This window comes from Salvelinus sp. IW2-2015, unplaced genomic scaffold (assembly GCF_002910315.2).
Source record: "Salvelinus sp. IW2-2015 unplaced genomic scaffold, ASM291031v2 Un_scaffold990, whole genome shotgun sequence".
Taxonomy (NCBI): Eukaryota; Metazoa; Chordata; class Actinopteri; order Salmoniformes; family Salmonidae; genus Salvelinus; species Salvelinus sp. IW2-2015.
Window position 1 is genome coordinate 46459 of NW_019942675.1, and position 12311 is coordinate 58769.

A 12311-nucleotide genomic window follows, 5' to 3' on the forward strand; every position below is an offset into this window, starting at 1 on the left:
TCATCATAAATATAGATGATAAACAAGTTATACACATTGAATTATAAGATATACCTCTCCTTATGCAACCGCTGTGTCAGATTTCAAAAAAACTTTACGGAAAAGAATTGCAAGCTATAATCTGAGACGGCGGCTCAAAAAACAGCATACCACAGCTGCAAAGATGGCGTCACTATAAACAATAAAATACATGATAAATATCCATTATCTTTGATGATCTAGATCAGAAAGCACACCAGGAATCCCAGGTCAACAATAAATGTTTGTTTTGTTCGAAAAAAATCCGTTATTTATGTCCAAATACCTTCTTTTGTTAGCGTGTCTGGTTTACATATCCAAACGCTAATTCTGGTCAGCGTTATATCGGACAAAAACTTCAAAATGTGATATTACCGTCGAAGAAACATTTCAAACTAAGTACTGAATCAATCATTAGGATGTTTTTAACATATACCTTCAATAAAGTTCCAACCGGAGTATTCGTTCTTGTCTGCGTGAGCAATGTGGAACGTCAGTTCTTGCATGAAGAAAAGGCATGATCAGGAAATGGCTGCTTGATGGACACCTGACTGATTCTGCTCTCATTCTCTCCCACAACATCATAGAAGTCTCATTGGAATTTCTATTGATGGTTGACATCTAGTGGAACCCTAGGCAGTGCAACATCATTCATAACTCAATTGGATTTTCTTAAGGGACTCTGGTGAATACAGACAAGCTCAGATTCTGACATCCTGTTTTGATTTCAACTCAGGATTTTGCCTGCCAATATGAGTTCTGTTAATCTCACAGACATAATTCAAACAGTTTTAGAAACTTAGAGTGTTTTCTATCCAATACTAATAATAATATGCAAATATTAGCAATTGATGACTGAGGAGCGCCGTTTTATATGGGCACATTTTATCCAAGCTACTCAATACTGCCCCTTCAGCCATAAGAAGTTATTAAACAAAGAAACTAAAACTAAATAGAAACTCAACTGATTTTCTAAAAGTCGACAAAAGATGGAAGGATGAGCTGCTAAGGTGACACAAGGTTTTGGTAGACAGAAGGTACTAAGGTACACAAACAGTAGGTTTTGGTAGAGCAGAAGGTACACAACAGTAGGTTTTGGTAGACAGAAGGTACACAACAGTAGGTTTGGTAGACAGAAGGTACACATCAGTAGGTTTTGGTAGACAGAAGGTACTAAGGTACACCACACAGTAGGTTTTGGTAGACAGAAGGTACACATCAGTAGTTTTGGTAGACAGAAGGTATTAAGGTACACAACAGTAGGTTTTGGTAGACAGAAGGTACACATCAGTAGGTTTTGTAGACAGAAGGTACACAACAGTAGGTTTTTGGTAGACAAAGAAGGTACCAAGGTATACATCAGTAGGTTTTGGTAGACAGAAGTACACAACAGTAGGTTTTGGTAGACAGAAGGTACACAACAGTAGGTTTTGGTAGACAGAAGGTACCACATCAACAGTAGGTTTTGGTAGACAGAAGGTCACACAACAGTAGGTTTTGGTAGACAGAAGGTACCAAGGTACAACAACAGTAGGTTTTGGTAGACAGAAGGTAACAACAGTAGGTTTGGTAGACAGAAGGTCACAACAGTAGTTTTGGTAGACAGAAGGTACACAACAGTAGGTTTTGGTAGACAGAAGGTACACAACAGTAGGTTTTGGTAGACAGAAGGTACAACAACAGTAGGTTTTTGGTAGACAGAAGGTACACAACAGTAAGTTTTGGTAGACAGAAGGTACTAAGGTACACAACAGTAGTTTGGTAGACAGAAGGTACCAAGGTACACATCAGTAGGTTTTGGTAGACAGCAAGGTACCAAGGTACACAAACAGTAGGTTTTGGTAGACAGAAGGTACCAAGGTACACATCAGTAGGTTTTGGTAGACAGCAGGTACCAAGGTACACACCAGTAGGTTTTTGGTAGACAGAAGGTACTAAGGTACACAACAGTAGGTTTTGGTAGACAGAAGGTACCAAGTACACCATCAGTAGGTTTTGGTAGACAGCAGGTAACCAAGGTACACAACAGTAGGTTTTGGTAGACAGAAAGGTACCAAGGTACACAACAGTAGGTTTTGGTAGACAGAAGGTACCAAGGTACACAACAGTAGGTTTTGTAGACAAGAAGAGTACTTAAGGTCACAACAGTAAGGTTTTGGTAGACAGAAGGTACCAAGGTCACATCAGTAGGTTTTGGTAGACAGCAGGTACCGAAGGTACACACACAGTAGTTTTGGATACAGAAGGTACTAAGGTACACAACAGTAGGTTTGGTAGACAGAAGGTACTAAGGTAACAACAGTAGGTTTTGGTAGACAGAAGGTACCAAGGTACACATCATGTAGGTTTGGTAGAGCAGCAGGTACCAAGTACACAACAGTAGGTTTTGGGTAGACAGAAGGTACCAAGGTACACATCAGTAGGTTTTGGTAGACAGCAGGTACCAAGGTACACAACAGTAGGTTTTGGTAACAGAAGGTACCAAGGTACACAACAGTAGGTTTTGGTAGCAGCAGGTACCAAGGTACACAACAGTAGGTTTTGGTAGACAGAAAGGTACTAAGGTACACAACAGTAGGTTTTAGTAGACAGAAGGTCTCTTTGGTAAAAGGGGGTAAATTGGTCCATTAAAAGAAAAGAGGACAAAGACACTCTTCATATAAGGAATTTAAAGTCCTTTATTTGTATGGCACGTTCAATAGAAACAAAGTTTTTAAAACTCTTGACATATTTCAGCTGCATGGCCTACGTCAGGGGGGAGCACAGCTAACTACCCAGCTGCCCTAGGGCCATACAAATAAAGGCATTTTAATTCATCATATGAAGAGTGCCTTGGTCCTCCTTTGTTTTTGATGATTTCTAAAAGTCTTGGCCGTTGAAAAAACAGAGAATGTGTCTCTCTCTCTGTTTCTCGCTCTCCTTTAAAGGCTCTAAAGACTACTAATGGTATTACAAGGAAAGGTACACTGGCCCGTGGAGAAGGAGCAGCCTGTCACAGGGAGAAAACCCTCAGTGAACTCAACTAAAGACGTTGAGCGTTGGCTAACACCAATGTCAGTCCCATTAGTTCTACAGCTGTTTTTATTTTCTTTAAAACCAAGTATACCTCAGAGTACAGTCCTCCGGGCCAAAACTGTTAATAAATATATTGTGTTCCCTTCTAAAGGTTTCTGTGTTCTCTGGTTTTTCACTGATAAAAGGTGATTAAGTTTCCCCAGCCAACCAGCCAGCCAACCAGCCAGTCAGCCAGTCAGCCAGTACAGTCAACCAGTCAGCCAGTCAGCCTGCCAACCAACCAACCAACCAGTACAGTCAGCCAGTCAGCCAGTCAGCCAGTCAGTCAGCCATCCAGCCAGCCAGTACAGTCAGCCATCCAGCCAGTCAGCCAATACAGTCAGCCATCCAGCCAGTCAGCCAGTACAGTCAGTCAACCAGCCAGTCAGCCAACCAGCTAGTATAGTCAGCTAGCCAGCCAGTCAGACAGCACAGTCAGCTAGTCAGCTAGTCAGCTAGTCAGCCAGTCAGCTAGTCAACCAGCCAGTCAGCCAGTACAGCCAGTATAGTCAGCCAGCCAGTTAGTCAGCCAGTCAGCCAGTCAGTCAGCCAGTCAGCCAGTCAGTCAGCCAGTACAGTCAGCCAACCAACCAACAACCAACCAACCAGTCAGTCAGCCAGTACAGTCAGCCAACCAACCAACCAGCCAGTCAGCCAGTACAGTCAGCCAGTACAGTCAGCTAGTCAGACAGCCACAGTCAGCCAACCAACCAACCAACCAACCAACCAGTCAGCCAGTCAGCCAGTACAGTCAGCTAGTCAGACAGCACAGTCAGCCAGTCAGCCTGCCAGTCAGCCAGTCAGTACAGTCAGTCAGTCAGCCAGTACAGTCAGCCAGTCAGCCTGCCAACCAACACAACCAACCAACCAGTACAGTCAGCCAGTCAGCCAGTCAGTCAGCCATCCAGCCATCCAGTACAGTCAGCCAGTACAGTCAGTCAGCCAGTACAGTCAGCCATCCAGCCAGTCAGCCATCCAGCCAGTCAGCCAGTACAGTCAGCCAGTCAGCCAACCAGCTAGTATAGTCAGCTAGCCAGCCAGTCAGACAGCACAGTCAGCTAGTCAGCTAGTCAGCCAGTCAGCCAGCACAGTCAGCTAGTCAACCAGCCAGTCAGCCAGCCAGTACAGCCAGTATAGTTAGCCAGCCAGTCAGCCAGTTAGTCAGCCAGTCAGTCAGTCAGCCAGTCAGCCAGTCAGCCAGTCAGCCAGTACAGTCAGCCAACCAACCAACCAACCTACCAACCAACCAACCAGTCAGTGTCAGCCAGTACAGTCAGCCAACCAACCAACCAACCAACCACAGCCAGCCAGTACAGTCAGCCAGTACAGTCAGCTAGTCAGACAGCACAGTCAGTCAGTCAGCCAGTCAGCCAGTCAGCCAGTACAGTCAGCCAACCAACCAACCAACCAACCAACCAACCAGTCAGCCAGTCAGCCAGTCAGCCAGTACAGTCAGCTAGTCAGACAGCACAGTCAGCCAGTCAGCCTGCCAGTCAGCCAGTACAGTCAGTCAGTACAGTCAGTCCAGTCAGCCAGTACAACCAGCCTGTCAGCCAACCAGCCAGTGCAGTCAGCCAGTACAGCCAGCCAGTACAGTCAGCCAGCCAGTCCAGTCAGCCAGCCAGTCAGCCAGTCAGTAGGCCAGCCAGTCAGCCAACCAGCCAGTGTAGTCAACCAGTACAGCCACCCGTCATCCAGTACAGTCAGCCAGCCAGTCAGTCAGTCAGCCAGTACAGCAGTCAGTCAGTCAGTCAGTCAGCCTCTATGTAGGGTGCACCCTATTCCCTATATACTGTATTGCACTACTTTTGTGGTCTATGGGCCCTGGTCAACAGTAGTACACTATGTGGGGGAGTAGGGTGCCATTTGGGACACAAGGCTGTGTTTTCAAGGAAGAAGAGTTACATCAAGTAGAGAGAAGGATACATCAGGAAGAGGAAGGAGAGTTACATCAGGAAGAGGAAGGAGAGTTACATCAGGAAGAGGAAGGAGAGGTACATCAGGAAGAGGAAGGAGAGTTACATCAGGAAGAGGAAGGAGAGGTACATCAGGAAGAGGAAGGAGAGTTACATCAGAAAGAGGAAGGAGAGGTACATCAGAAAGAGGAAGGAGAGGTACATCAGGAAGAGGAAGGAGAGTACATCAGGAAGAGGAAAGAAGAGTTACATCAGGAAGAGAAGGAGAGGTACATCAGGAAGTGGAAGGAGAGGTACATCAAGAAGAGGAAGGAGAGTTACATCAGGAAGAGAAGGAGAGTTACATCAGGAAGAGGAAGGAGAGGTATATCAGGAAGAGGAAGGAGAGGTACATCAGGAAGAGGAAGGAGAGTTACTCAGGAAGAGGAAGGAGAGTTACATCAGGAAGATGTCCATCCCTCTCTCTCTCCCACTTTCAATTCAATTTAAAAATTGGCTTTATTGACAAGGGAAACATATGGTTATATTGCCAAAGCAAGTGAAATAAACAATTTAACAACATCAACTAAAAACTATTAGAAAATAACAGTAAACATTGCACCAAAAAGGTAAAGATATTTCACGTGTTATATTATCAGCTGTTTACAGTGTTTTAGCATTAACACAATTAGTTATAGTACGAACAGTGGGTGGAAGATAAAAAAAATATACAAATAAATTCTCCCTATTTCCCTCTCTCATTGATACCCAGCTCTAGCTTCAATCACTTTGTGATTCAGAATAAGGCTGCTCAGGTCTGTTCAGCTCGCTGGTGTTTGTGATTCAGAATCAGGCTGCTCAGGTCTGTTCAGCTCGCTGGTGTTTGTGATTCAGAATCAGGCTGCTCAGGTCTGTTCAGCTCGCTGGTGTTTGTGATTCAGAATCAGGCTGCTCAGGTCTGTTCAGCTCGCTGTGTTTGTGATTCAGAATCAGGCTGCTCAGGTCTGTTCAGCTCGCTGGTGTTTGTGATTCAGAATCAGGCTGCTCAGGTCTGTTCAGCTCGCTGGTGTTTGTGATTCAGAATCAGGCTGCTCAGGTCTGTTCAGCTCGCTGGTGTTTTAGATCATCTCACTAGGCATCAACCTCAAGTAAATGTCTGAAAAATACAGAGGAATCACAAAATTCCTGCCCCGCGGTGAATTAATTAAACCCTCAGAAAGGGGTAGCGATGGGGAGAAAATTGATAGTTGCATGTCGCAATATTATTCCAATTGTTTTTATACTTATACTACCTCTGACTGCTCGGCTATGAAAAGCCAACTGACATTTACTCCTGAGGCGCTGACCTGTTGCACCCTCTACAACCACTATCATTATTATTATTTGACCCTGCTGGTCATCTATGAACGTTTGAACATCTTGGCATAGTTCTGTTATAATCTCCACCCAGCACAGCCAGAAGAGGACTGGCCACCCCTCAGAGCCTGGTTCCTCTCTAGGTTTCTTACTAGGTTTTGACCTTTCTAGGGAGTTTTTTCTAGCCACCGTGCTTCTACACCTGCATTGCTTGCTGTTTGGGGTTTTAGGCTGGGTGTCTGTACAGCACTTTGGCTGATGTAAAAAGGGCTTTAGAAATGCATTTGATTGATTGACATGTTTTCAGCACTTTTATTTCCCTGACTGATCAAAACTCCTTTTCTCCTGCTCTCTCTTGTCTCTCTGCAGCAGATATATAGTATCAAGATGGCGCCGGCAGAGATGGTCGCCTCGCTTCAGGTCCATAGAAAACGACTCAGTATTTTGTTATTTTATATATTATTTCTTACATTGTTAGTCCAGGAAATCTTAAGTGTTATTACATACAGCCGGGAAGAACTATTGGATATAAAAGAAACGGCAACATACCAACATTACGACCAGGAATACGACTTTCCCGAAGCGCAGCAGCGCCTCTTCAACAGCAGGAGGCTGAAGAAATTTGGCTTGTCATCTAAATCACTCACAAACCTTTACAGATGCACAATCGAGAGCATCCTGTCGGGTCGTATCACCGCCTGGTACGGCAGCTGCTCCGCCCATAACCGCAAGGCTCTCCAGAGGGAGGTGTGGTCTGCACACCGCACCACCGGGTGCAAACTACCTGCCCTCCAGGACACCTACACCACCCGATGTCACAGGAAGGCCAAAAAGATCATCAAGGACAACAACCACCCGAGCCACTGCCTGTTCACCCCGCTATCATCCAGAAGGTGAGGTCAGTACAGGTGCATCAAAGCTGGGACCGAGAGACTGAAAAACAGCTTTTATCTCAAGGCCATCACTAACAGAGAGAGGCTGCTGCCAACATAGACTCAAATCTCTGGCCACTTTAATACATGGACTTAATAAAGGTATCACTAGTCACTTTAAATAACGCCACTTTAATCATGTTTACATATCCTACATTACTAATTTCTAATGTATATACTGTATTCTATACTATCTACTGCATCTTGCCTATGCCGCACGGCCATCGCTCATCCTAGGTATGGTGCAATGTGCGACCTCGAACCGCTAGCGGAATGCTCTTCCCTAGACCTTGTGCATCCTGTAAAGGTTTGTGAGTGATTTTATGATGACAATGCTACCCAAATATTCGTTCAGCCTGCCGATCTGCTTGTTAGAAGAGGCGCTTGCTTGCGCTTCGGGAAAGCGTACTTTCCTGGTGTCAATGGTTTGGTACCTGTTGCCAGATTTCTTTATATCCAAATAGACTTTCTTTCTTCCCGGCTGTATGTAAATACACTTAAGATATTTTTCTTGGAAGTTAATTCATGTACACGCTTACGAAATAATTATAAAATCATTAAATAATTTGGTAGATCGGTTTTGGTTAATGGTACTGAAGCCGGGCTTTGTAGGTTCGACCACTGGCGCAGGTGCCGGTGGCTCTGGCCGGCGCCATCTTGGGAGCCCTCCTTTTTCTTCTCGTATATCGTCTGTGCTTAGATGATGACAAGAGAATGAGGAGGAGATAAAGGAGATGTTTTGCATCCAGTCTCCAGCTTAGTACTGTTGAATTTATTTTTCACAGTGCTGATTTTAAACACCTGCATGCCTTTCAATTTTCTGTGTTTTTGGCTTATACTATAAAACATGGTTTATTAAATCCTTGCTATTGGCTTCATAAATATGCTCAGCATGTTTTGGGGTTTTAGGTCTGGGTTGTTTTAGTACAGCCCAGTTTTTTTTAGATAATTGTTGTAAGTACAATTACACTTTCAGCAATAAGCTTGTGGTGTACAGACACGGTCCCACAGGCCTAAAAACCTACAAACTAGCATAGCAGCAAGGGGTTGGTAGGCTTAGATTGCCGAATAGCACGGTGGCTACGAAATATAAGTAGCCTTTGATGTAATGACCGAAATACGCTGTAGTAAATGAAACTCGATAGGGAGGCACGAGTGCTCTGAGGTGGTGGCCTTGTCTCTCTTCTGGCTGTCTGTGCGTGTGAGATTACAATCAAACAGTAGAACGTAGTGCCAAGATGTCTACAAAATAACGTTCATCCTTTTCTAGACCTCCGACCATGCGAGCGTGTCAAATACGTATCACTACATTGAATTGATTCACGTGGCTTAGGCTCAGAGTGAGTGCAAGACTCAGGGTTACTCAAGATGCAGCTGGTGCTCGTGTAGCCGAGTGGATGGTCCCTCAGATTAGGCTCATATGTACGAGATTGGATTTTTGCATAGCTCGTATGCAGCCTCATGTTTGGTTAGTAGTCATATAGTCATAGTTTCTTTACGCTCCACTTATTTACACACTTGGTTCCAATTGTGTGGACATCAGAGTGAATACAATTGCTCACTCTTAGAGTCGCACTTCTATATAGTCACTACAGAATTCTGGGTTAAGTATAACCTGATCTCGAGATATACAGTTCTGCACCACGGCCACATCCTCGTAATCTGAATATGGAGATTTTGATTAATTTGCACTCGCGGGGTCAGGAATTTATCGTGATTCCTCTGTATTTTTTCAGGACATTTACTTAAGACGGTTTCGATAGCGCAAGCTATGGCCCGCTACGTTGTGATCGAACATGCAGGAGGGCTGCTAGAAATATCATACGGAGCCTTGAGCTGCAAACATGACGCTGATGAACATCACGCGTCACATGAAATATTCTGACTTTCACATACAGACATGGCAAGCGAGAGCACCTGGCCATGCGGCGTGCAGGTGATCTGAAACAGCACCTGAGGCAGCTTGGAGTTTCTGAGGACTCATCGCATGAACTACGCGTAGCGAGCATTGAACTGTAGAACCTGCAGACAGGCTCCTCGGCGCAGGTAGGGATCGTGTAAGTCAGCTCTAGAACACACAGGCGAGCTGAAACAGACGGCCTGAGCCAGCGCTTGTTCATATCTCTGTTCACTGCAAACAATTTGATATGAAGCTAGACGCTGGGGTGGAATCATTTCGAGGAGAGGGAACATAGAGGGAAGATAATCACATTGAATATTAGGAATATATCTCTGTTAGGTTTCTACTGGTTTTCAATTGTCTTTCACCCCACCCACGGCTTTAGAATTCGTTCTAAGACTGGTATGAAAGCTAATGTTGTAAGTTACTGAGGATGCTAGAATGACACTGTAAACTCAGAACTGATAGATCTAGGGACACAGGAAATAGATCGGGTACTTGAAATAATACTTCATCGTGGTTTGTGATGCATATGATATACTGGGTTCATCTTACCTATTTAACTAGTGTTATTGTAGTGTGAAGTGTTGTTAAATTGTTTATGCTCACTTTGGCTTTGGCAATATTTAGACCAATAATGCTAGACTCAAATATCCTTGTCAATAAGAATTTTTTTAATGATTGGCACATTTTTGTAAAAAGTTGGAAGCAATGGAGAGTATGGAAGAAATAGGTATTCAGAAGACATCTTCTCAGATTGCATAGCTTTTTTAAAAATTACTAACTTGCCTTCCAGACTGTTTCTCTCCATTCCTCTTCACTCTGAATTTTGTATACAACCTTTCCTTACTCTCCTATCTCTTCCTGATTACTCTCTCCTTCCTCTTCCTGATGATTGTACTTCTCTCTTCCTCTTCCTGATGTATCTCTTCCTTCTCTCTTTTCTTGATGTACCTCTTCTCTTCCTCCTTCCCTTCTGATGTATCTCTCTTCCTCTTCCTGATGTAATTCTCTCTTCCTCTTCTGTGTACCTCTCCTTCCTCTTCCTGATGTTACCTCTCTCTTTCCTCTCTTCTGATGTTACCTCTCCTTCCTCTTTCTGATGTACTTCTCCTCTCTTCCTGATGTTCCTTCTCCTTCTTTCCTTGATGTAACCTCTCCTTCCTCTTCCTGATGTACCTCTCCTTCCTGCTTCCTGATGTAACTCTCCTTCCTCTTCCTGATGTAACTCTCCTTCCTCTTCCTGATGTACCTCTTCCTTCCTCTACTTGATGTAACTCTTCTTCCTTGAAACACAGCCTTGTGTCCCAAATGGCACCTACTCCCCCACATAGTGTACTACTGTTGACCAGGGCCCATAGACCACAAAAGTAGTGCAATACAGTATATAGGGAATAGGGTGCACTCACATAGAGGCTGACTGACTGACTGACTGACGGCTGTACTGGCTGACTGACTGACTGGCTGGCTGACTGTACTGGATGACGGGCTGGCTGTACTGGTTGACTACACTGGCTGGTTGGCTGACTGGCTGGCCTACTGACTGGCTGACTGGCTGGCTGACTGGACTGGCTGGCTGACTGTACTGGCTGGCTGTACTGGCTGACTGACTGGCTGGTGGGCTGACAGGCTGGTTGTACTGGCTGACTGGACTGACTGTACTGACTGACTGTACTGGCTGACTGGCAGGCTGACTGGCTGACTGTGCTGTCTGACTAGCTGACTGTACTGGCTGACTGGCTGACTGGCTGACTGGTTGGTTGGTTGGTTGGTTGGTTGGTTGGCTGACTGTACTGGCTGACTGGCTGACTGGCTGATTGACTGACTGTGCTGTCTGACTAGCTGACTGTACTGGCTGACTGTACTGGCTGGCTGGTTGGTTGGTTGGTTGGTTGGTTGGCTGACTGTACTGGTCGACACTGACTGGTTGGTTGGTTGGTAGGTTGGTTGGTTGGTTGGCTGACTGTACTGGCTGACTGGCTGACTGGCTGACTGGCTGACTGCTGACTGCTGACTGGCTGACTAACTGGCTGACTGGCTGGCTAACTATACTGGCTGTACTGGCTGGCTGACTGGCTGGTTGACAGCTGACTGTGCTGGCTGACTGGCTGACTAGCTGACTAGCTGACTGGTGCTGACGTCTGGCTAGCTGTACTATACTAGCTGGTTGGCTGACTGGCTGACTGTCTGGCTGACTGGCTGGATGGCTGACTGGCTGGATGGTCTGACTGTACTGGTGCTGACTGACTGTACTGGCTGACTGTACTGGATGGCTGGATGGCTGACTGATGCTGCTGGCTGACTGCTGACTGTAGCTTTGGTTTGGTTGGTTGGTTGGTTGGCAGGCTGACTGCTGACTGTACTGGCTGACTGACTGACTGTACTGACTGGCTGACTGGCAGGCTGACTGGCTGACTGTGCTGTCTGACTAGCTGACTGTACTGGCTGACTGGCTGACTGTTGGTTGGTTGGTTGTTGTTGGCTGACTGTGCTGTCTGACTAGCTGACTGTACTGGCTGACTGTACTGGCTGCTTGTTGGATTGGTGTGGCTGACTGTACTGGCTGACTGACTGGTTGGTTGGTTGGTTGTTGTTGGCTGACTGTACTGGCTGACTGACTGGCTGACTGGCTGACTGACTGGCATCTCTGGCTTAACTGGCTGGCTGACTATACTGGCTGTTACTGGCTGACTGGCTGGTTGACTAGGCTGACTGTGCTGACTAGCTGACTAGCTGACTAGCTGACTGTCTGCTGTCTGATGGCTGGTCTGGCTAGCTGACTATTACTAGATCTGGTTGGCTGACTGGCTGGTGATGACTGTACTTGCTGACTGGCTGGACGGTCGCTGCCACTGTATTTGGTCGGTGATCTGGTCTGTGTGTGATCTGTTCGTGTGTAGTGCGTTTTGTGATAGGGTTGATCGGTGATTGCGGGCTGACTGGCTTGAGCTGTTTGGCTGATTCTTGATGGGTGGGGTTTTGTGGGTCAAATGGAGTTTGCTAGAGGTGCATGAACTGTTTCGATGAAACTGGTTGGACTTGCTCACATAAGAGTCTAAAGACTAAAGGCTAGTCTGAGTCTGGATGCGTGTGTGCTTGTGCTGGGTGTGTGTTGCTGGTGTGTGATGTAGTGTGTGTTGGATGTAGTATGTGCTT

General features: G+C 45.7%; 1 protein-coding gene across 1 annotated transcript in view; it reads right to left on the reverse strand.

Annotated features, from left to right (window-relative positions):
- LOC112069341 (uncharacterized protein C8orf34 homolog) overlaps positions 1-12311 on the reverse strand; it is a 38130-nt gene that overhangs the window by 1076 nt on the left and 24743 nt on the right. The window lies entirely within an intron of this gene.